Source organism: Papio anubis, chromosome 1, assembly GCF_008728515.1.
Source record: "Papio anubis isolate 15944 chromosome 1, Panubis1.0, whole genome shotgun sequence".
NCBI classification, from domain to species: Eukaryota; Metazoa; Chordata; class Mammalia; order Primates; family Cercopithecidae; genus Papio; species Papio anubis.
In genome coordinates this window covers 106,530,024-106,553,141 of record NC_044976.1, presented here as the reverse complement: position 1 = coordinate 106,553,141, position 23,118 = coordinate 106,530,024, and the positions used below count along the sequence as shown (strand labels likewise).

Below are 23,118 nucleotides of genomic sequence, written 5' to 3'. Positions count from 1 at the left end.
CTCCCAAAGTGCTGGGATTACAGGTGTGAGCCACGGTGCCCTGCCTGATTGCTTTCTTTCTATCACTGTAGATTCATTTGTATTTTGTAGAATTTTATGTAAATGTCTAGTTTTTCACTCTGCAAAGTTAATCAGAGTTATCTGTGTTGTTGCATGTCTCGATAATTCATTCTTTGTTTTGCAGAGTAGAATTCTCTTGTAGGAATATTCCACAGTATGAGGCAAGGCCCTACAGAGAAACTCTATATAGAAAGGGTCTCCATGGGACCGGGTGCGGTGGCTCACGCCTGTAATCCCAGCACTTTGGGAGGCCGAGGTGGGCAGATCACAAGGTCAGGAGATGGAGACCATCCTGGCCAACGTGGTGAAACCCATTTCTACTAAAAATACAAAAATTAGCTGGAAATGGTGGCACACACCTGTAATCCCAGCTACTGGGAGGCTGAGGCATGACAGTCACTTGAACCCAGAAGGTGGAGGTTGCAGTAAGCTGAGATTGCGCCACTGCACTCCAGCTTGGGTGACACAGTGAGACTCCATTTCAAAAATTAAAAATAAAATAAAATAAAAAAAGAAAGGGTTTCCATGGAACACTTGATCCCTCATTGGCAGAAGAGGTCAAGGAAAAACACCAATGTGAAACAAGGGCAAAAGGTGAAAGAAAATTAAAAGGCAGTTAATAACTTCAGGAAAAATTAAAAGGCTCTAATATAAAAGAAATGTGGCAGGGCATGGTGGCTCACGCCTATATAATCCCAGCACTTTGAGAAGCTGAAGTGGGCAGATTGCTTGAGGCTAGAAGTTTGAGACCAGCCTGGGCAACATGGTGAAACCCCATCTGTACAAAAAATAAAAAATTAGCTGGGCATGGTGGCCTGTGCTTGTAGTCCCAGCTATTGAGCAGAGGGCAGCTAAGGTGGGAGGATTGCTTGAGCCTGGGAGGTCAGGCTGCAGTGAGCTGTGATTGTGCTGCTGCACTCCAGCCTGGGCAACAGACTGAGACCCTGTCAAAAAAAAAAAAAAAAAAAAAGAAAGAAAGAAAGAAAGAAAAAACAAAAAAGAAATATAATTATAGTGAATACTAGCTCGGCAGTGAAAAATACTGCAAAGTCACATCATCAATGTGCTTTCAAAATAAAACGGTAAGCCTAAATATAGCTATAGAAGAATGTAAACGAGGAAGCAACAAATGTAATCACAAGCTGAGCAGTAGGAGAGAGGACGTGGGGCAAAAAGGGAAGGGTAAGGAAGGTGGGGGTGTGCAAGCCTCTTGCTTACCTGGGTACCTGACAGGTGAGATGGCTGTAGCAGACACTGGCAGTTCCCTGCCAACACACCTGTCCCTGACCACGGCTGCACAAGGCAGCTCTGTGTGCAATTGCCAGCATCTGCATTGGGGTTCCTCTTGATGCTGGAGCTCAGTTGCTGCCCATGTGACAGGAGCAGCTCTAAACTAGTGGTTGTGAGCTCTGTTTCGCACTGGCTCCCATTTCTACGCTGGGTCTGGCACAGGTGCCTATGGTGGCAGCTGGTTTGATGATGTGCCCTTTACTGGTGGCCTTCCCCTCATCTTACTTTCGCATCCTGTCCTCGAATCGTCCATTTCAGGGTCTGCCTCTGAAAGAACCCAAACTAAGGCAGTCAGTCCACCACAGACAGACATGGAAATAGCAGCAGAGCATTTTATTTAGAGATTATGGAGGAAAACACCAAAAGAAGCAACTAACAGAACTACAGGAAGGGGCGGAAGAAGAGATCATGCTTTTAAATATATGCACGGCATGTACTACTTTAATATAATTAAAAACAATCACTTAAAACATAAAGCAAACTGGAACAGTATAACAGTGAAATCAAAAGCAGAGAGCACGAATATATCTGAGCGACCTGGCCTGAGGCCTACCCCCCCGTCCCCCTTAATGTTGTTACCTGAGTATGTCAATCATTGTCAAAAGACAAGCATAAACTGAAATCGATTATTGTATGGATCTCAACAGATGGAAAATATCCTCTGTACAGCAATTTAAAAAGTATAACGTTGATCACTGTGTTAGGGATTAAGTATACTTCCCACTCTGTGTTTTTGTAATTGTATAGGAAAAATCATGCAGAATACATTGATAATCACTGTAGAAATGAGATGAGATTTATTAACTAAAACACTTAACACTTCACCTGGCACTATATGAAGAAGCACTTTGTATAGGGCACTATGTGTAGTTTATATATATAAAGAAACATTTTGTGTATTGGGTTTGAATGTTACTTGTTGTTGAATATTCTCCTGCTAGTCCACCCTGTCCCCATGGAAGTCCACCCTGTCCCCATGATGCCCCCGGAATCAGAAACGCTCTATGCTCAAGCAGTCCTGGGAAACCACTATTGCAAGTAAATCTCAGTGCCCTCTACTTTCCACTAGATGGCAGACTTCCCCCAGCTCTGTGGACAGCAGGTACCCAGGAGAGGAGTGCAGAACTTCAGATCTTTACTTTCTCCCTTTCCCTTGACCTGGAAAATCACTGGTCTGCCTCTGAGGCCAGATTTAGATTTCCTGCACAAGCCATCATTACCTTGTTTAGAGAAGTGAAATTAGGGTCGACCTGTCCTGTCATTCCAGGACAGAAGGTGACAAAGAAGGTCCTTTATGCATAGCACTGAGGAGAAGGGCTTGTTCTTATTTTTTAAGACATTTTCCAAAAATAGAAAAATTCTGTTTTACAAGTCAACTAAGAAACGATTGTAAAACAAGTATCGCTGTTCATATACAGAGTCGTAGGTAAATGTTCAGATACCAAAATTGTGACCATAGGACATATTTTTGGATATTTGTTTTCATAGTGTGATGAATATTTTTGTTTGCTTAAAGTAATTTCAGAAGTGTAATCATAATTCAAGCTTGAAATACAAGAATGGTAAAATAAGAGCAAAAATAAGTAATAAAACGCACCACAAAATTTCTGACTCCATTCCCTTTTAGGGATGTCTTCTTTTACTAGTTATTTTTATTGATTTGTGTGACACCCTGGCTGACATGTTTTAAAATAAATAAACTTTGGGTTTCAGATAAAAAAACTTTTGCATGGCTGTCTCTCTGGAACAATACACATCAGAGGAAGAAATTAATAGGAAAATCAGGCAACCCTCTCTGTGTTTTTGAATTAATCAGGAATTTCCTTCAATTCTAGTAAACAGGTGGAAATAGAAATTTTGAGCTGAGAAAAGTAGGAATCAGGACGTGGAAGGGAAAAGCTGGGTTCTGCTGCGGTGATGTGGGCGACCCTCCATGATGCGCCAGCTGTCTGTTCTCCCAGCTCTCTCCTGGCGGCAGGAACTGAGAAGAGGCGCCCCTCGCTGCCGGCCCATGGGTACCTCTCCTCTCCCCTGTCCTTTCACCCCACACTCTGTGAGTTGCTTTTAGATATCATTCTTTACTTACCAATTGTCTCTTTCTCCCCTGCTTAACTTACCATGAAAAAACTGTGACATGATTACCCCCCATAAATGCCTCTGGAGGAAAAGTGCTAGAAAATTTAAAAAGAAAATTAAGGTGATAAAACTGGCCTCATTAATCTGTTAAACTCCTTCAACACTGCCAAAAACAGAGAAGAGCTTTTCAGCTCAGTTTCCCCAAAATTCACAGAAAAAATTACTGTACTTGAAAACACAGAAGGCCAGGCACAGTGGCTCATGCCTATAACCCTAGCACTTTAGAAGGCCATGGCGAGAGAGCTGCTTGAACCTAGGAGTTTGAGACCAGCCTGGGGAACATAGTGAGAACTCATCTCTACAAAAAATGAACAAAAATTAACCAGGTGTGGTGGTGCATGCCTATAATCCCAGCTACTTGGGAGGCAGAGGCAGGAGGATCACTTGAGCCCAGGAGGTAGAGGTTACAGTGAGCCAAGAGTACATCACTGCACTGCAGCCTGGGCAACAGAGTGAGACCCCATCCACTCCCCCCATAAAGAAAAGAAAAACACAGAGAATGTAAAATGGAGCTGAGATAGTGAAATTCTGCCCAATATTTTAGGCAGTGCTGGGATTTTCTCACTAAATGATCAATATTTAAAACTAAAATATTTTATTAAAATTAGAAATAAAAAATTATAAAAGTGAAGATTATAAGGCTCATTCAAAGAGACGAGGGTGTACTTATATACTCTCTGAGTTTTAATTGCAAGATGTTTTGTGACTTATGATGGGGTCATGTGACATCCCGATAAACCCATTGTAAGTCGAAAATTCCATAAGCCAAAAATGCATTTAATACCCCAATAAACCAATCATAAAGCTGAAAAATCATAAATCAAACCATGACTAAGTTGGAGACTGTCTGTATTGTTTACTTTAATATTTTGGAATATTGTTTTGAGTGTGTGATACCAAAATCTACTTGACATTTAAACACTGATTAATGCTAATGATTTTCACCCGGTCTTTTTTAAGCCCTAGCACAGCTGCTTGAAAACTTGGCTGCACATTAGAACCACCTGGGGTGGGAGCTGGGGTTAGCTTTTAAAACTCTCAGGTCATATCCCAGACCAATTAAAGCAGAGTCTCTGGGGTGGGACACAGGTAACAGTATTTTTAAAAGTCCCCCAGGTGATTCCAACTGCTGCCAAGGTTGAGAACCACTGCAATCTGACTTAATTCTGACCACTGCCTACACATGATCTTATTAATGGTTGGGATTAAAGTACTATAAATAAAAGGACAGTGTTTCCCAGTGCCCTCCCAGGTGGAGGAGGCCAGGAGGGAGAGATCATGGGATTTGCTGACCAATTAGATAGAGGTTTAAGAGAAGCTGTTAGGCCGAGGCAGATAGATCACTTGAGGTCAGGAGTTCGAGGCCAGCCTGGCCAACATGGTGACACCCCCATCTCTACTTAAAATACAAAAATCGGCCAGGCATGGTGGTGGGTGTCTATATCCCAGCTACTCTGGAGGCTGAGGCAGGAGAATTGCTTGAACCTGGGAGGCAGGTGTTGCAGTGAGACGAGATAGTGCCACTGCACTCCAGCCTGGGCAACAGAGCATGATGCTGTCTTAAAAAACAAAACAAAACAAAACAAAAGCTGTTGAGTCAAGGATGACTGTAAGTGTTTGACCCAAGAAAGGCAGAATGATGAAGTTGCTTTTGAGATGGGAAAGTAGCATGAATAACAAGGTGGGCAGAGTGGGAAATGGAGAATTGGGTTTGGACACATGGAAGTTAAGATGCTCATGAAATATCCAGGTTGAAAGTTCAAGTAGGAAGTTCTGGAATCCAGGGAGGGGTTCAGGCTAGTAGACATACACATTTGACAGTCATCAGCATTTAGATGGTGTTGAAAGCCTTGCAGTCAGATGATTCTCTAAGGAGTGAGGATACATAATGAGGGGATGAAGGCTGGCCCCTCTAGGAAATGGCCAGAGAGATGAGAAGGGAACTGTGGAGGTGCTGAGAAGCAGAAGCCAGAAAAGTGGGAGGAAAACGTGGGGAATAGGATGTGCTGGGGTCACACCAGGTAAGATGAGGACCCGGAACCGAGCCTGCCTCGCACTCCTTCCCTCAGGGGAAGGAGAGGAAGCAAAGAAGGGGGTGGCAGGAAGGAGAGTCCTGCTCTACCACACTGTTTTTCTCCAGCAGCACTGATACTATCCCAGGTGTGAGCACAAAGCTGGGCGCCTGATTGGCCCAGAGTAGAACTGGGTAAGTGCTGAGAGCGGAGGGGAGGGAGACTGAGACTGCTGGGGAGGGACTCTGGTTAGGACCATTGACTCTAAGTTAAGGGAAAGGAGGAGGTAGAGGCATAGAGAAGTGTGGGGGTCAAGGGACAGGGGTCCCAAGGAATTTGAACAAAGGGCTGGGAATGATTGTCAAATAAATTGGAAGGGAAGCCTCCGCCAGACAGATTTTGAATCATAAAGCTGACAGGAAACAGTTTAGGGCGATAACAATTTCTAGTGACCCAGCTACTTTAAAGTCTTTAAGGGATGAGGGGTGAGCAGCACGTAAGAATGTGGCAACAAGGGGTGGGTAAGCGATCAGACACAGGACACGGGACTGTTGACGGAGCAGGGTTTTCACAGGAAGGTCTGTGGTGGTGGGTGGGGGACACTGTGAGGGAGAGGAGGGGACAGTGAGGGGAACACATAGCCTGCCTGCCACTCTGCCGAGGGCGAGGGGCGACCTCCTTGGAGGCCTTGGTTCAGTAGGAAGGGAGGCTGGGAGGAGGCACCTCGCGAGGGCTGGGCAGAGCTTTATGATGCAGAGATGTGAGGGCTGAGGAAGGAGGGCCTAGTGAAGACAGGTGCCACGCCCTAGCAGCTTTCGGGAGACTGAGGCGGGAGGGCCGCTCGAGCCCAGGAGTTAGAATCCACCGTTAGTAACACAATGAGACCCCGTTCTCTAAAACCCCAAAAAAGCCAGGTGTAAGACGGTGCCGGTGCCCCACCAGTCCCCTCTCTTTCCTGAGGCTCCTGCTCCAGGCGGTTCTCCTAGGGGCAGGCCCAGCCTCTGGCTGCACTGGGCGAGCGCAAGGCAGATATGGAGGCCCCATGCCGGCGGGATGCCAAGGTCAGCTGGTCACTAAGTCCCAATGGAGTCATCACCCGTGTTACTAAGAAAGTATGGGGCCGGCACAAACCCCAAGCCGGCACAAACCCCAAGCGGGAGCGAGGAGAATCTGGAAAGCCGAGCCGAGTGGGAGAGGTAGCTGGAAGGGCCGGCTGCGCGGGACTGGGAGTATCCAGGAGGTGGGGCATCTACCTGCATTTTTGTGCGGTGATTTTTTCAATTCAGTCCCGGTGAAGTCCGGGGTGGATGGGCGTGGCACATCTAAAAGGGCAGGAATAGGATGGGTGGAAGGCACAGTTTCCAAAGAGGGCTATGCAATACTTACTACAACAGTGACACGATTGTAAAGAAAAGGAGGAAACTAAACATTATAAAATATAGAGGCTGTGCCTTTTAAATCAAGAATAGCCAATTAGCCTATTGTGTTATGTAATATCTCATTCATTAGTCATTGAATTACCTCTGGCTGCGTGTACTGTTTCCCTGACGTTAATTTTTATTCCATTATGAAGGAATAAATCAAATCCAGTGAAAGGAAATCTGACCTCTTTGCTGTCTCCGGGAGGAAGGCCTTGAACCAAGTCTTTTTTGTGGTTTAATATTTTCGGTTTCAACTTAATAAAGAGGAGCCTGAGGGATAAGAAAAGAGGTCAGGTTTTGTCTTTTCCACTTGAAGTACATAAACAGAATAGAAAGAAGTAATGACGTGTTGTCAATTGTAAGGAACATGAAATCAGCCCAGAAAATATGAAATGTTGATGGGGATACACAAGCACCAAGTGTTTATGGTACGACTGAGAACAGAGCAATTAATTCACAAAGTTCTTGTGGATGCCTGCTAACCATCTAGCAGAGCCTTTTCTAGGTGGGAGGCTTGTACAAAGGTAAACAATATGCTGTTTTGTTCTTAGAGCTCACAATCTGCTGGAAAGGCTGACATGAGAAAATAACTCAATACAAGTGCTAAGTGCTGTAGCAAAAGCTTGTTCAATGATTTATGAGAACAATGGGCAGGGCATTTGACAAGTTGTGAGAGGGGAGATGAAATGTTTGCTGTCTTTGGAGGATGAGGATAATATTTCCACACAAAGAAGGTAAGTGAAGCATGTTCTGGAGAAAGGAGACGGCATATGTAAAGGCATAGAGGCAGGCAGCATAGGTACATTTGGGGAAATTGCTAAGATGTTCTGTGAGGTTGGACTGCTCCCTGGGGAGAGTGGTGAGAGCTTTGGTTAGAAAGATAGGTTAGTACCAGTTATATGCCATGCTGAGGCACTGGGTTTGATAAGAGAACCACTGGAGGATTTAATCAAAGGGGAATGCATGCTTAGCTGCATCTTTCTGAAAGGTGGATGGGTTGGAGAGGAGTAGATGGGAGGCAGGTGTGGACTGAAGGCAGAGGCTAAGCCCTTACCTCTCATGTCTGTATCCCCATGTGTTGTGCACATTATTTGGCATACGGTTGGTACTTGATAAATATTTGTTGGATGAATAACTGAAAGAAGGAAAACGAGATTTCTGATTTGGGGTGGTGGATGTGAAGTTTTAGGAGGTGCCGCATCTGGGAGAGTCATGTCTCTCTCCTGCCCCTGCCAGATTTGTCAACTCGTGCCTCATGGGCCCACTGGCTCATAAAAGTGAAGTGTTGATTAGGGAGAATGAGAAGGAAAGAAACACCAAAGAGCTGCTATCACAGTAGTTAGGTGATGAGTATTTCAAAAAGAAAAGAGTGATCAACACCATCCCATGTAGTACAGATGTCCAAAAAGAACAAGGTCCTTGAGTTGTGCCAAGTCTGAGGCTTCAGTGAGAACAGTTTGGTGGAGTTGCAGCTACAGATTCCAGATGGCAGTGAACTGAGGAGTGAATGGGAGGGAAAGAAGAGGGGTTCAGGAGGATAGACATTCTTTCCAAAAGCCAAGCTTGAAGGGAAGAAGGGGAGGAGGCAACCTGAGAGGGAGGTGTGATCAAAGGGATGCTTTTTTTCAAGGGTGGTAGGCTTATGAATTTGAAAAAAAACAGTGAGGGAGGGAAGAGGTTAAAGTCACTAGGGAGAGATGGAATAAGAGAGATGGGCTCAAATATAGATAATTACAATTCAGATACTTTTAGTTTGAAGTTTGAAATCTGATTTTTGAAAGAATGTGTGAGTGACAGCTAGGGAAGCAGTAAGGGGTGGAGGGGAGAATGCTGGATTGAGGGTAGGAAACCTGGGTTCTGGTCCCTGCACCTTTCCTGACCAACTGGCAGTGTCCCCAAACTATCAGTCTGCTCTGTGCCTTCGTTGTTTCACCTCTCAGACAAGCAAAGTTCTCTGGAATGATTTCCTTCAGCAACAGAATTCTGTGATTCAAAGTATTGTAAGCTTGGCAATATCTACATTGAAGATAAGACTCTTCCCAAAGTACAGTTTGCTTCCATCATAAATTAGCTACTTCATTTTTGGAATTTTTGCTTTATTTATATTATCTTTAAGAAGAATTGAGATAGTAGGTGAGAGAGAACTTTGGAGACTGAAGAAGTAAAACAGTATGAAAGTCACATTTCTGGTTATTAATAATCATGCTAATATTCTTGACCTACAGACCTCACATGTTTTTCCTATTTTGTATATATTACCCCAGAGTAAGAAATCTTAGCAAAAGGAGAACCAAAATTAAATTAGCTCCTTATCTAAAGCTTTTAGATGCCCTGCTATAAACCTCTCAAGGATAATAAACTAATCACTTCCCTGTGGATGGTGAATTTATGGTTTGCATAATTATTTCCTCATGATTTAATTGAAAATATTAAAGATTAAGCACACAGATACCAGGGATCCTAATACCGGATTACGTATTTCCATCTGTTGTGTCTGCAGCACTTGTGGCCTGGAAGATTTAAATAGAAATGCTTGCGAAAGATGATGAGTCAGATGTGGGGCTGGGCCATTCGAGGGCGTATTTAAGAACATGATCACTGGCCGGTGGATGCCATTTTCCGGGGTTCTGTGGAGAGCAGAAGGCTAGCAGTTGCCTTTCCCTACCTCTGGCTTCTTCCTAATCCTGCCCATCAGATCATCCTGCAGGATCTGGCAACGCCACCAACAGTTCACACCCTTGGGCCTGGCAGCACAGGACTTGGCTGGCTTGTTATAATATCAGCCTTATGAACCCACCCACTGCATGGCTCTCTCCTATATTTCAGAGGCACAACCAGTTGTACCAGCTGGAAGCCTGACAGCCATCTTCAGTCCTCCTTTTCTTTCTTCTCCCATGTCCCATGCATCATCAATGACTGTGGATTTTGCCTCCTCCACAGCCTTTCTTCTGTATCCCCTTGCTCTTGTTGTGTTCAGGAGCTGCCTCCTCCTCTTTCTGTTTCTCAGCCTACTCCCTTCATATCCACACACTACTGCCAGGGTGAAGTTCTGGAACTTGGCATTCAAAGTTCCTCCTGTTTTGGCCTCGGATGTTTCTAGAGTCTGGTCTGTCATCCCTTTTACTTTCACATCTATTAATAGATTCCCACAAATGTGGTGGCTCCGTTTTTGCCTTAACTGCCCTTGGTACATGGCTTTTCCTGCTGCCAGAACTTCATGGCTAATGTCAGCTTCCCTTTGAAGACTTCCTAGTCCAGTTTCTCCAACCAGCTGAAGAAGGAATTGCTAGTTTCTTTGTTCTACTCCTCTTGTTGCACAGATTAGAGGTTCTACATCATATTTAGAGGTTTAGTTTAATCTATCATCACAATTAGACTCTGAGCTTTTTAAAGGCAGGGGACTAGGTCCTACTCATCTTTGTATCTTTAATGTCTAGTATACAATAGGCACTCAATACATACATAATAAATGGAGCTGAATTTTGTTTTATTCTTTCCTTCATTGGCTATCTAACTCTTTCATTTATATTTTCACAAATATATTTATTAGAATAGACAGTTTTTTACACATATTCTAATAATACTAACACTAATATTACTACTACTACTAATAATTACTTTTATGTATTATGTGCTTCCAAAATGCAGGCACCGTTCTAAGAATTTGACATACATTATTTCTTTTATTCCTCACAACAGTCAGGCGAATGAGGCGTGATTGCCCTTATTTTATCTACCTGAAGAAACTTAACCTTGGAGATGATGCAATTGGACTAAAGTCCCATAGCAAACACATTGGACAGGCCTGCAGACCTGGGCCCACCAGGAACATGTACCCTTAGTTGTCTTGCACAGGACTCTTACTAATTGTACTTATCATTTCTTGAATGTACTTTAGCAACAAAATGTTTATCAATTGTTTTAAAGAAGTTTTGAAAATTGCACAAAACCACAATGAGATACCATCTCACACCACTCAGAATGGCGATTATTAAAAAGTCAGGAAACAACAGATGCTGGCAAGGCTGTGGAGAAACAGGAACACTTTTACACAGTTGGTGGGAATGTAAATTAGTTCAACCATTGTGGAAGACAGTGTGGCGATTCCTCAAGGATCTAGAATGAGAAATACCATTTGACCCAGGAATCCCATTACTGGGTATATACCCAAAGGAATATAAATAATTCTACTCTAAAGACACATGAATACGTATGTTTATTGCAGCACTATTTACGGTAGCAAAGACTTGGAACCAACCCAAATGCCCATCAATGATAGACTAGATAAAGAAAATGTGGCACATATACACCATGGAATACCATGCAGCCATAAAAAAGAATGGGTTCATGTACTTTGCATGGACATGGATGAAGCTGGAAGCCATCATTCTCAGCAAACTATCACAGGAACAGAAAACCAAACACCACATGTTCTCACTCATAAGTGGGGGTTGAACAATGAGAACCCATGGGCACAGGGAGGAGAATATCACACACCAGGGCCTGTTGGGGGATGGGGGGCAAGGGGAGGTAGAGCATTAGGACAAATACCCAATGCATGTGGGGCTTAAAACCTAGATGATGGGTTGATAGGTGCAGCAAACCACCATGGCTCATGTATACCTATATAACAAACCTGAATGTTCTGTACATGTATCCCAGAACTTAAAGTAAAAAAAAAAAATTGCACACGGTGTTAATACTTTCTCTTATTTAAAAGAAAAACATCACAGAAAGAGTTCTTTGACCACTGCAAGGGATGAAAAAAAGACTGTTTTTACTACTCTCACAACACATCCTACTCAACATGGCACATCCTGCTTCACTTCTCACTCCAGATGTGCGTGAAGTTTCCCCACACACCAAGCAGTTCTCCACTAGAAACCAAGGGGGTGTTCTGTCATTCAGTTTAATTCTGACACTGTCTACCTGTAGTCAGAGTCAGATCCCACAGGTGAAGGGCTCAGTCCTATGAGACTACCTGCCACTTGAAAATGCCAACTGCAATTCCTAGCCTCTAGAACACCTGACTGACTATAAACTGGGGGTTTCCACAACCCCCTCTTCAGGTTTGTTCACTTCCTAATGTGGCTCATGGAACTCAAGGAAACACTTACGTTTAACCAGATGTTATATTAATAAAGCATATGATAACCATACAGATGAGCAGCCAGTTGGAAGAGAAGCACGGGGCATGGTATGTGGGAAGGGTATGGTGCTTCCATGCCCTTTTAGGGTGTGCCAACTTCCAGGCACCTCCGTGAGGTCAGTGTCATGCGCGTCCATGTGAGGAGACCACCAAACAGGCTTTGTGTGAGCAATAAACCTTTTTAATCACGTGGGTGCAGGCGGGCTGAGTCCGAAAAGAGAGTCAGCAAAGGGAGATACGGATGGGGCCGTTTTATAGGATTTGGGTAGGTAAAGGAAAATTACAGTCAAAGGGGGGTTGTTCTCTGGCGGGCAGGAGTGGGGGTCACAAGGTGCTCAGTGGTGGAGATTTTTGAGACAGGATGAGCCAGGAAAAGGAATTTCACAAGATAATGTCATCACTTAAGGCAAGGACCAGCCATTTTCACTTCTTTTGTGGTGGAATGTCATCACTTAAGGCAGGGGCAGGGCATTTTCACTTCTTTTGTGATTCTTCAGTTACTTCAGGCCGTCTGGGCATATACGCGCAAGTCACAGGGGATGTGATGGCTTGGCTTAGGCTCAGAGACCCGACAGTCAGCAACATGGAAGATCCTCAAACCCTGACCTTTTGGGTCTTTGTGGAAATTTTGTCACATAGGTATGACTGATTAATTCACTGGCCATTGATGATGAACTCAATCTTCAGCTCCGCTGCCCTCCACAGAGGGGAATGTTCTAATCCTCTAACCACAAGGTATACTGTCACTGAATTGTGTACTAATACAATTGTGTACTAATACTAATAGGGAAAGAGCAAGCTATTTCAGCAAAGAGACCCCCAAATATAGCTGATTAAATAAAGTAGAAGTTTATGTTCTCTCATGGAATAGTCCCAATGTGAGCAGTTGAAGTGGAGCGTTGACTCCATTCACATGGCCATAGACCGTGATTTAGCCATGTCTGCAGGGTTGAAGCTAGGTGGAAGGTAGTTCCAAATTCTATCCTAAGAAAAGAGGAATGCATAGGGGAGCTCATGTTGGTGTTGTTCTAAGAAGCAGACCCCAAAGAGGCACTCAGCACTTTTCCTGATATGCTACTGGGGGGACATGGGCATTTCATATCTTGATAGATGCTGTCAAATAGCTTTCCATACTGGGCGACTGTACCTGTTTACACTGTTTCCAGCAGAATATGAGAATCTTCTATGTTCTCCTTATTGCTTGATAGTAATGGATTTAATTTTTTTCTACCAGTTGAAAAGATGAAAAATGATGTCTCATTTTTCTGTTGAGCCTTTTTCTTATTGATTTCTGAGTTTCTTTCTATTAGAGTCTGATCTTTTATTTGGGATATACATGCCAAACAACTTCTCTTGGTCTCCAACTTCTCTATTAACTGTTATGATTGGGTTTCTTAACCTTGGCACTACTGACTTTGGGGCTGAATAATTCTTTGACTGGGTGGGGTGGGGGGACTGCCCTGTGCGTTGTAGGATTTTTGGAAGCATCCTTGGCCTCTATCCATTAGATGCCAGTCAGATCGTGCCTCCCCTTCTGAGTTTGGCAACCCAAATGTCTCCAGGTATTGTGAAATATCCTCTGAGGCACAAAATTGCCCCAGCTGAGAACAACTGACTTACACAAAGTGTAATTTTTAGAGCAGTCAAATTGATAAAGCGTTTCCTTATGATTTTGCTTTTTGTGTCTTGTTTAGGAAAGCCTTTCCTACCCACAAATAAAGTATCTTATTTTTTCTAGATTTCAATTGTTTATTTTTCTTTAAAACATTAGGTCATTAATGCTCCAGAATTTTTTTTTTTTGTATAAAGTAGGAGGTAGGGATCTGTAGCAGACCCAGTTTATGCACCACCCCAGATATGCCTGGGTCTGCCGACTGCCCTGGATCCTGGCTACCTGCCTTGTTTCCTGGCCAGAGCAACCCTGGCAATGGTTCATTCATGATCATAAAGTTATGGCCCCCAATGCCACAGACTGAAAAATCCCCTCTTCAGCACTGACTGACAAGCAGAGTTTGCCACACAGGCCATATGGGACCTGTGAAGCCTCTAACTTCCTTAGCGGCTCTCCAAGGGGTCAGGGAACATAACCAGGAAGTACCAGGGAGTTAAAGCCTCAGCAGGTGGGCTTCTGCTAATGGTAGTGAGGAGGGGAAGGGAAAAGCCAGCATTTAGATTGCTTCCTTTTCCCATGGTGTTCTAAGATGCAGTGGTTTCCTATGGCCTTCCGGAAGATGTGCTGTGAGAACTGCAATGAGCTGTGTTGGTGGCAAAGCTGTGGCCAGCTCAGTAATTTGCTCTTCGTCCTTGCCACAATGAAGTGTTAGCCCATAGGCTCTTCTTTGGGCCTGTTCTAAAGTCAGACTCTCATTTTAACATTTATCTCACATGGATAACTAGTTTTCCCCACTTTTTTTTATTGAATTGACCATGGCTTTTTTCACCCTGGGGATGATTTTGGCTGCAAGTAAAAAAAAAAAAAAAAAAAAAGAAAAAGAAAAAGAAAAAAGAAAAGAAAAAGCAAATTGCAAATGAAAGTAACACCCCATTTCCCACAAGGCCAAGAGTACCCACGCAAAGTGAGTCTGAGCAATATCCCTAGGTGTCACAATGGAGATATGCTAATAGTGATTCTGGGTTATGGAAATATCTTTAATGAGATATGTTAAATTGTCAAAATTAAGAGAGGAGGGAACAACTGCCAAATAAAAATTAAAAAAGAAATTGCGTCAAGGAAATAATTGCTGAATAACCCCACACTGTTCTATTCTTTTAAGAATATAAACAAAAACACTGTTTTTGGTCTTTGAGAGTTCAGAGTGGGTGTTGGACTCCTCTCAGAAGTCTGGAACAGTTACTGAGCAACTCAACAACACGAGAGTGTGGAAAGAGGGACCGAAGAGCCAGGGAGAACCCCGTGTTCAAGAGTATTTTTACAATATCTCCAGTAATTAGAGATTTGTCTTGTTAACAACCTATTATTAGGGTTAAAGCTGTTAGCAATTTATTTGTTTAGTGTAAATTGCAGGTTTTGAAAGGTAATCTCTTTCCAAGTCCTGGAGAAGATAATCAGCATTGGGATACCAGGAATTTGAGTTGAGGAATTGAGGAAGTAATAATAAATGACTATTATTTACTGAGCACTGAACTGGTCAATTTCCTTGAATTATCTGATCAGGATCTCTTAAGGTGGGTCCTATTATTATTCCATGGTATTTAGAGGAAGGACATGACTGTTTAAAGTTGTACCCCTATTAGTTGGCAGAGTTGGAGTTAGAACCCAGGATGTTCTGCTTCTAGAGTTGATGCTTTAGTTTTGTGGAGCACATCTGGAAAATTAGGGGTGGTGGCGTGGGGCAGGGGAGGAAGACCCAGAATCTGGTGAGAGTGGGATGGAATAATAAGGATAAATTAATATTATAAATTATTATTAGTATACAGATAGCTATAGTATATTGGGTACCTACTCTTTGCAACCTATAGGGGAAGAAAAATAATTTTCCCTCTACTTTTCTAAATTCTCAGCTGGGCCCCTGTAACAAAGGACAGATTGGTAAGAGAAAAACAGCAGTTATTAACATGTATATCACATATGTAACACATAGGAGTACCCAGAGATGAGTAACTCAAAGGTTTGGTTAGAACTTGAACTTTTACAAAATCTTAGCAAAGGGACAACAAACTTTTAGTGATCGACAAAGGAAAAGGACCTTGAGTCTCTAGGGAAAGCAAATTGTGGGGTGGCAAATATATGGTAAACTAATAGCATTTGAAGGCTTGTTACTAAAGTTTGTTGTATAGATTCCTCTGGTGCCATCTCTAGGCTGATGAAAGTTTAAATTTGCCCTCCCTGGGAGAGAGGGGAGGAGGGATACCTTTGTAAATTTATGTCCTGCTTTGTGGCAAATAGGAGGAAGGCAGAGAGCTTTTCTTGTGTCTGTTTCTTCTCAGTTGCTTTTAGCTCAAAATAATTCTTATGCCAAAGTGACATATTTTTGGAGAGGCGTATTTTGATCTCCTACAAGCCCATCTTATATATATCATGTTATTAACCCTCTCAACAACTCTAGGAGGGCTGTGTGATCCCGTTTTACAGATGGAAAAGGCAAGACTGAGAGAAGTTGCGTGAAATTCTCTTAGCCACACATCTCCAAAGTCCAGAAAGCAGCCTGATTGCCAGGCAAAGTAAGATCACCTGACTTCCTTCTTACCAGGGCCACAAATTGCTGGTGCCGTTTAGAGAGGGACATGCTCTTAGAACCAGAAATTGCTTCAGCATTGTAAGTCTGTCAAAAACTGCCTTGGGAAGTAATTGACACTCCAGAACTAGAATTCTATTAGCTTATTATCCTACTTTGAATTTGTTACATTAATATATCGAATTAACCCAGAGCCCCATGTAGAGTTTAATTTGTATGTCTTCCCTGGGGAATATTGGGCCTATTGCAGAAATTCAACTTCCACAGGTAGCCCTGAACCCTGGAGGTTAAGGTAGGGAGGAGCTGCAGGAGGTGCCTCAGATGGAGTCCTGTGGTCCCTGGGCTTCCTGAGAGTGGCCTAGCCTGGCTGTGCATCAATTCTGTGTCATCTTCTGCAGACCTTTGATTCCTCTCAGAACAGCATGGAAATCCCCAAGTTAGTGCTACTCTCAAAGTCACCAGAAGACACCTCAGCCCAAAGTCATTCATGAGTATGAGCCTCTGGGAGGTTGGATGACACTCTAAGGCTCTTTTTAAAAATGCAATAACCTGTTTGCCATTTGTATGTCTTCTTTTGAGAAAAGTCTATTTGCCCATTTTTTAATTGGAGTATTGGATTTTTTCCTATAGAGTTGTTTGAGTCCCTTATATATTCTGGAAACACATCATATACCACATAAATATATATATACCTACTATATACCCACAAAAATTTTAAAAAATAATATATATATATTTTAAAAAGTAGTCACCTCCTGAGCTATAATAATTTGTGCTATGGAAGCTTTTCAGGGGGACTAAGCCAAGGGCCCTGAGTCTCAGGATGGGCTCATGAGTTTTTTGCTGGGGGCTGCAGTGAAGGGGCTCCTAGCACTCTTGCCACTCATGCCAGAGCCTAATCTTCCTTTGTGCTCTGATTACCACCTCCATTTCTTTTTCATGGACTCCCAAGAAAGTCCTGGTTCTCTTGCCATATTACTCAAGTCCTAGGAAGAGGATTGGGTTCACTATTTTCCCTTGGTGTATAAATACAAATTAAATGCCAAGAGTGATGCTGGGCCATACTCACAGATTTGGTAGCTTAATTAACTGTGTTTTCTGGAAATGGAATTAGGCATGCTAATAAGACCTTAAGTCAAACAAACCAGGCTGACTGATGAAAAAGGGCTTTACTGACAACTTCATTAAATATATATAAGGAAGTGAGTTAAGCATTTCAGCAGAAAGGAAATCCAGGAGACAGTGGGCAGGAACTAATAGGAGCACCAGCAGGGCTTAGAGATACATGAACAAGAAAAGCAGAGTTCTGAGGATGAGAATAATTGGCTTTGGCTTGGATGTATGCCATTATAGAGAATTAATGAGGCTTTATTTATACACTCATTGCAAAATATTTATGGAGCTATTTCTCTATCCAGGTGCTGTACCAGACAATGGAAAATGGGATGAAGAACAGGATCTACTGTCTACCCTTTTGGTACTTCCAAGTCTAGTGGGCTAACGTTATTGATATTTTGTAGACAACTGTAGCTAGTTGATAGTTTGGGCAAATTAAATTTCTAATATTTTTATTTTATAAAATCACTATTTTTGAAATATGCAGTCAAAGGTGTCTAAAACTCAAGCATACAGTTTAATAAAAATCATAAATACCTGAATAGCTATGTCTCAGCTTAGAAACAGAATATTACTAAACTTTAGAAATCTCCTGGGACCCCAATCCCAGTTTAATTCATTTCCCAGCCCCCACCCAAATGTAACTCCCCTGAAATTTCAGTTAGCTATTCTCTTCCTATGGCTGTTTTCCTTTTGTATGTTTCTCTGCACAATATTTTGGAAATCTTAAAGTACATAAGTGAATCTAAAGATCATTTTATTAACTTCATTATAATATTAACTCTTTCTGTCCAAGAACATGACAGATCTCTCCTTTGTTTAGGTCTTTCACAAAGTCTTGAAATAAAGGTTTATATATTTTTTTCTGTAAAAGGTTGTTACATCTTTTGTTAGCTTTTCCTCCTAGATACATGTATCTTTTCTTAAAAATATATATTAAATATATCTTTTAAATTTTGGTTTCTGACTGCTGAGAGTATAGAGCAATATAATTGACATTTTTATATGGATTTGGTAAATAGCAAGGCTAAAATTTGTTATTTATTCTAATTTTTTGTACCGGTTTTGGATTTGTATGTAAACAATCATGTAACATGCAAATATTGACCTGTCTCCCTTTCAGATCTTCATTTTATCTTATTTTATTTCATATTTTTCTTATCTTATTGTATAGGCTAGGATCTCTAGTACAATGTTAAATTGAAGGAGTGGTAAATGGGCATTCATGTTTCGTATCTAAAGGTGCCTGATAGTACAATGCTGAAGGTACTTGTTTTAAGAATGAAGTTTGCTATTAGTTGTTTTCAGATGTCCTGTAGTAAGTTAGAGACTTTCTATTTTTAGTATGCTGAGTTTTATTCTCTTTAATCATGAATGAATATTGAATTTTATTAAATGCTTTTCTTATGTCAAATGAGATAAAAAATTAGATTAATTTATATTAATTAGTGCTTAATTTTAAATCAAACTTTCATTCCTAAGAATGAAAAACAACGTGATCATGTTGTATTATCATTTTACATGCTTTGAGATTCAGGGTGCTAATATTTTCCTTAAGCTGTTTACAGTTGTGTTCCTGAGTAAAGCCTGACTTTTGTGCTGTGTTCATTTGGTTTGGGTGTGCAATTGTAACAGTAGTCCATAATTTGAGTTGAATTTTTTTTGAATGTTCTCTGGAAGAGTTTATGTAAGATTAGAATAATTATTTACTTAAATGTTTGCTAGAATTTGCCTATAAAGCTCTCTGGGTCTAGTTTTCTTTGTGGGGAGGTTTTATAATGTTGATTAAGTTTGTTTAATGGTTATCGAAATGTTCAGATTTTCTATTTCTTTGGTTATTGCTGGCAAGGACTTTTCCCCCCTGGGGGTTGATATATTTCAAATGACTTTCAAATTTACAAAAAAAATTGTTCATAATATCCTCTAGTATCTTTATGTTTCCTGTTTCAGCCCTGAAATCAACTATTCTTCCAGGGAACCCAATTTCCTTTGGTGAGGAATAGTATTTACAGACCATAATCAAGGTGCAAGCAGTGTTTATTGGTACTAAAATATTATTGCCTTTAAGTAATTTCAGGGACATAGCTAAGAAAACACAGCAAAAATTCTGAGTTGAAACTGATGGTTTTAATTCCAACTTAACACCCAGTATTTTTACTTCTTTGACTTTCTAAATTGTATTTTTAAAATATCACAGTGAAAATTCTGTTTCCTAATAATATTAATGTAAGTCTTTATTTGATTTATCCCATAGAAGATATTAATTAGTTTCAAAATAACAATAGCAAATATTATATTAACCATAAGACTATTAGATGAGGTTAAATATTTCTTTGCATCCTTATTTATTCTTAGAAAATATTCTACTAAATAATTACAATCAAACCAGTGTATTCTAAAGTCACTTGAAATACTTTTCTCTATGTTATGTAACCAACTGACATACAATTAAGTTCATTTCTGTTTCTATTCAATTTCTACGTATTGCTCTTTAACTTAATTATATATTTTAGAATATATAAAACAACTATATGATTCAAAAATAAAACCAATAATACAGTATGTTGAGATAAATCTTGCTTCCAATGCTGTCCCCTTCTCCTTCCAATAATTAACTACTTAAAAAAAGTTTTTGGTTTATCCTTCTTTTTGCAAACATGAGCAAATATATATAACTTGCATTTAAAAAAACAGCCCCAAATCCTAGACAGATACAATATCTTTTCCCCTGAGCCATTATTCCAGTGAAGGATTTCTTGGTTACCACACTGCTAATTCAACCTTTACTCCCAGCCTCTAATCAATTTGAAGGTATTTATCCCTGAATTCAGCAGTCCATACCTTTGTCTGGATTTTTGCCCCCAAACTGAGTTTTAATTGGCCCGTATTGTGCCTAGACTTCTTCAATGTTATCCTTTACTGTTTAAGATTGAGAAGTAGTTGCTTTCTATACTGTGTAAGTCCCAGAATTCTCTTTTCTTCCTTCCTGCAAACCAGCCGAATCTGCTGTGAACTCACACCATCCCTATGGCTCCTTGTTGAATGTAGACAATTGTAACCAAAACATGTAAATAACGTTTTGTTTTCTGAACTCCTCCCCTAGGGTTATAAATTCACTAGACTTATGATCTGCCTTCCAGATTGCTATAATGACAGCTTTATCAAATGCTTCCCACAAAGCATAAAATGACTGGCCACTCTGTCCTCTAATTACAGTTTATCTGCTCCTGACCAATGGACCACTAAGGCAATGTCACATATTGAAGGTTTTTTTGTTATAGCAGAATCCCACTTCTGATACCAATTTTTGTTCCTGTGAAGGTAAGTCTACATTGTGCTGCAGAACCAAATGACTTCAAAATCCCCGTGGCTTAACACAATACAAGTCCACTTTAGGTCTGCAGAGGCTCTGCTAATTCTTACTCCTTGACAAGTGCTTCTATGAGCATAGCAGTAAGGAAAAGGATGGCTGTGCTGGTCATTTGCCTTTTTGCTCATGGATCTATTTTTTGTTTCTCCCTTGCCTTGTTTTGTAATGTAGGAAGTTGGCACCTTGTTTCACAGGTTTCCATGTCAGCTGGCTTTTGGTGGGTTTGCTAATGGGAGGTACTGGTTGGAAATTATTGACAATTTCTGATATTTGACACGGCTGGGATTACTGTCATGGTGTGGATGTTCTCTCATTCCCACGTGTAGTTTTTGCTCTACGACTTGATGCCTATGAAGACTTCTCTCAGTTTCACCAGTTGTTCTCAGGTGTGCTTCCTGGGTTGCCACTTGGATGGGTTCTTCTTTTGGTGGCAAGCATTTGCCAGCACTTTTAGGTTGTTATGTTTGGTTTTCAGGATGAGTTTTGGGAAGCTTCAATAACTTCAGATTGCTGCCATTATTTCTCTTTTGGTACCCCCCCCCTTTTTTTTTTTAAAGAGATAGGATCTCACTAAGTTGCCCAGGCTGGAGTGCAGTGGCTATTTACAGGCAGAGTCATAGCTCACTGCAGCCTCAAACTCCCGGCCTCAAGTAATCTTCCTGCTTCAACCTCCAAAGTAGTTGGAACTGCCCATGTCCACCTGGTTGCTGCCATCATCAACTGAATTCTAGTTGATTCAGTTAAGAGAGTTGTTCAGGGTATCTAATTTGTCCATAATGTCAAAAGGAAGACTATTTCTAGTCTACTTTTTGTTCTTTCTGTAGCACAGGAGCAAAACTCACTGGGACAATAGTCCTCATTTTAAAGTGCTGCAACAACAGCAAAAAGACAGGGGATTCCAGGGAATCCCCTGGGGCTACTTAAAATTTTCTGCTTGAATTTCTGGGCCACAGAGTTGATACGAATTTAGTCTATGAACCCCCTGAGAGCCCTGTGTGATTATGAGATCTCAATAAAAATACTGTTTTTCCCTTCCATGCATCATTAAGGTGGAGGCAGATTATCTCTTTCTGCATGCATGGAGGCGTTTATATTTCATTTCTTTTATTCTCAGAGCATAGCCCTTTGCAAATTCAATTCTCTAAAGGGGTCTCCCATTTGATTCTCTGCTTTGCATAGTACCTGTGATTTTACCTTTCCTGCCTGTGTACTGTGCAGTTTTTCTAAATGTGTCTCCAGGTCTCCAGGTTTCAGCACAAACCCTCACTGCAGGGTTTGATACTTGCTTATCACTCAGGGTTCCTGCTTTCATCTCATTTTTGGATTCTATAGATTCTTTTATACCCGCTCAGTGATGCATTTAAAATATTTTTTAAACCACATTTTTTTTTCTGAATTCTAGTTGATTCAGTTAAGAGAGTTGTTCAGGGTATCTAATTTGTCCATAATGTCAAAAGGAAGACTATTTCTAGTCTACTTTTTGTTCTTTCTGTAGCACAGGAGCAAAACTCACTGGGACAATAGTCCTCATTTTAAAGTGCTGCAACAACACCAAAAAGACAAGGGCAATAGAAAATGTGCTTAGTTGTGGATGACTGGATTAGTACAGATTACTAACTAATAACAAGGTAATTTGATACACTTACCTATTTATCAGTTATCTAAAATTTCTCAGGTCCACCAGTCTACTGAAAGGTAAGAAGGTATGTTTAATGAATTTAAATAAAACTGGCTTGAAGCCCCACCTCAAATTAAAAAGAGAAATATACACTCCCTTCAGTAGAGCAGAAGGTTCTTGGGTGGAGGAGGCTGGCATTTAGGGTTCCAGATTTAGCCAATAATAATATAATTGTATTTAGCATAAAAATTTCTTAGGTAATATTTGGGATATACTTTATTTTTATTAAAAAATTATCTAAAATTAAAACTTAACTAACGATCCTTTATCTGGCTATCCTATTTGCATTTCCCCTAGTCATCTCTTGCTCACATTTTCTGCTTCCATCAAGTTCTTCCTTGAGCTATTTCATCTTTCATGGATATTTTTCTTGCTTTGCTTTTGGTCAACCTAAAGGGAATAGTTTCTTTTTCTTATTTCTATGAAATAAGATGATAATGGTTTGGAGGTTGATGTCAGGTTTGTGTGACACTGCAGCAGAGCTCAGAGAGTAATATAAAATAGAATATTAGCTGTCCCTATTCATCAAGATGGACCACCATGTCCACAACTTTGAATTTCTCCATAGCAATCTCTTCTCTGGTATCAACCTCCTGCCACTGTACTTGCCTTGTCTCTCTATCTTATCTTCTCCCTTAGCTTCTACACTGTTCTCAGACTCCCTCTACCTCTTCCACAAAAGCTTATTTA

At 41.1% G+C, this 23,118-nt stretch overlaps 1 long non-coding RNA gene across 1 annotated transcript; it reads left to right on the top strand.

The window, feature by feature from the left end:
- Window positions 1-14,594: 14,594 nt before the first annotated feature.
- LOC108580753 lies at window positions 14,595-22,557 on the top strand. The gene is made up of 3 exons (XR_002515382.2): window positions 14,595-16,250; window positions 17,683-17,741; window positions 20,597-22,557. It is a non-coding gene; the product is annotated as an uncharacterized LOC108580753 (long non-coding RNA).
- The last annotated feature ends 561 nt before the right edge of the window (window positions 22,558-23,118 follow it).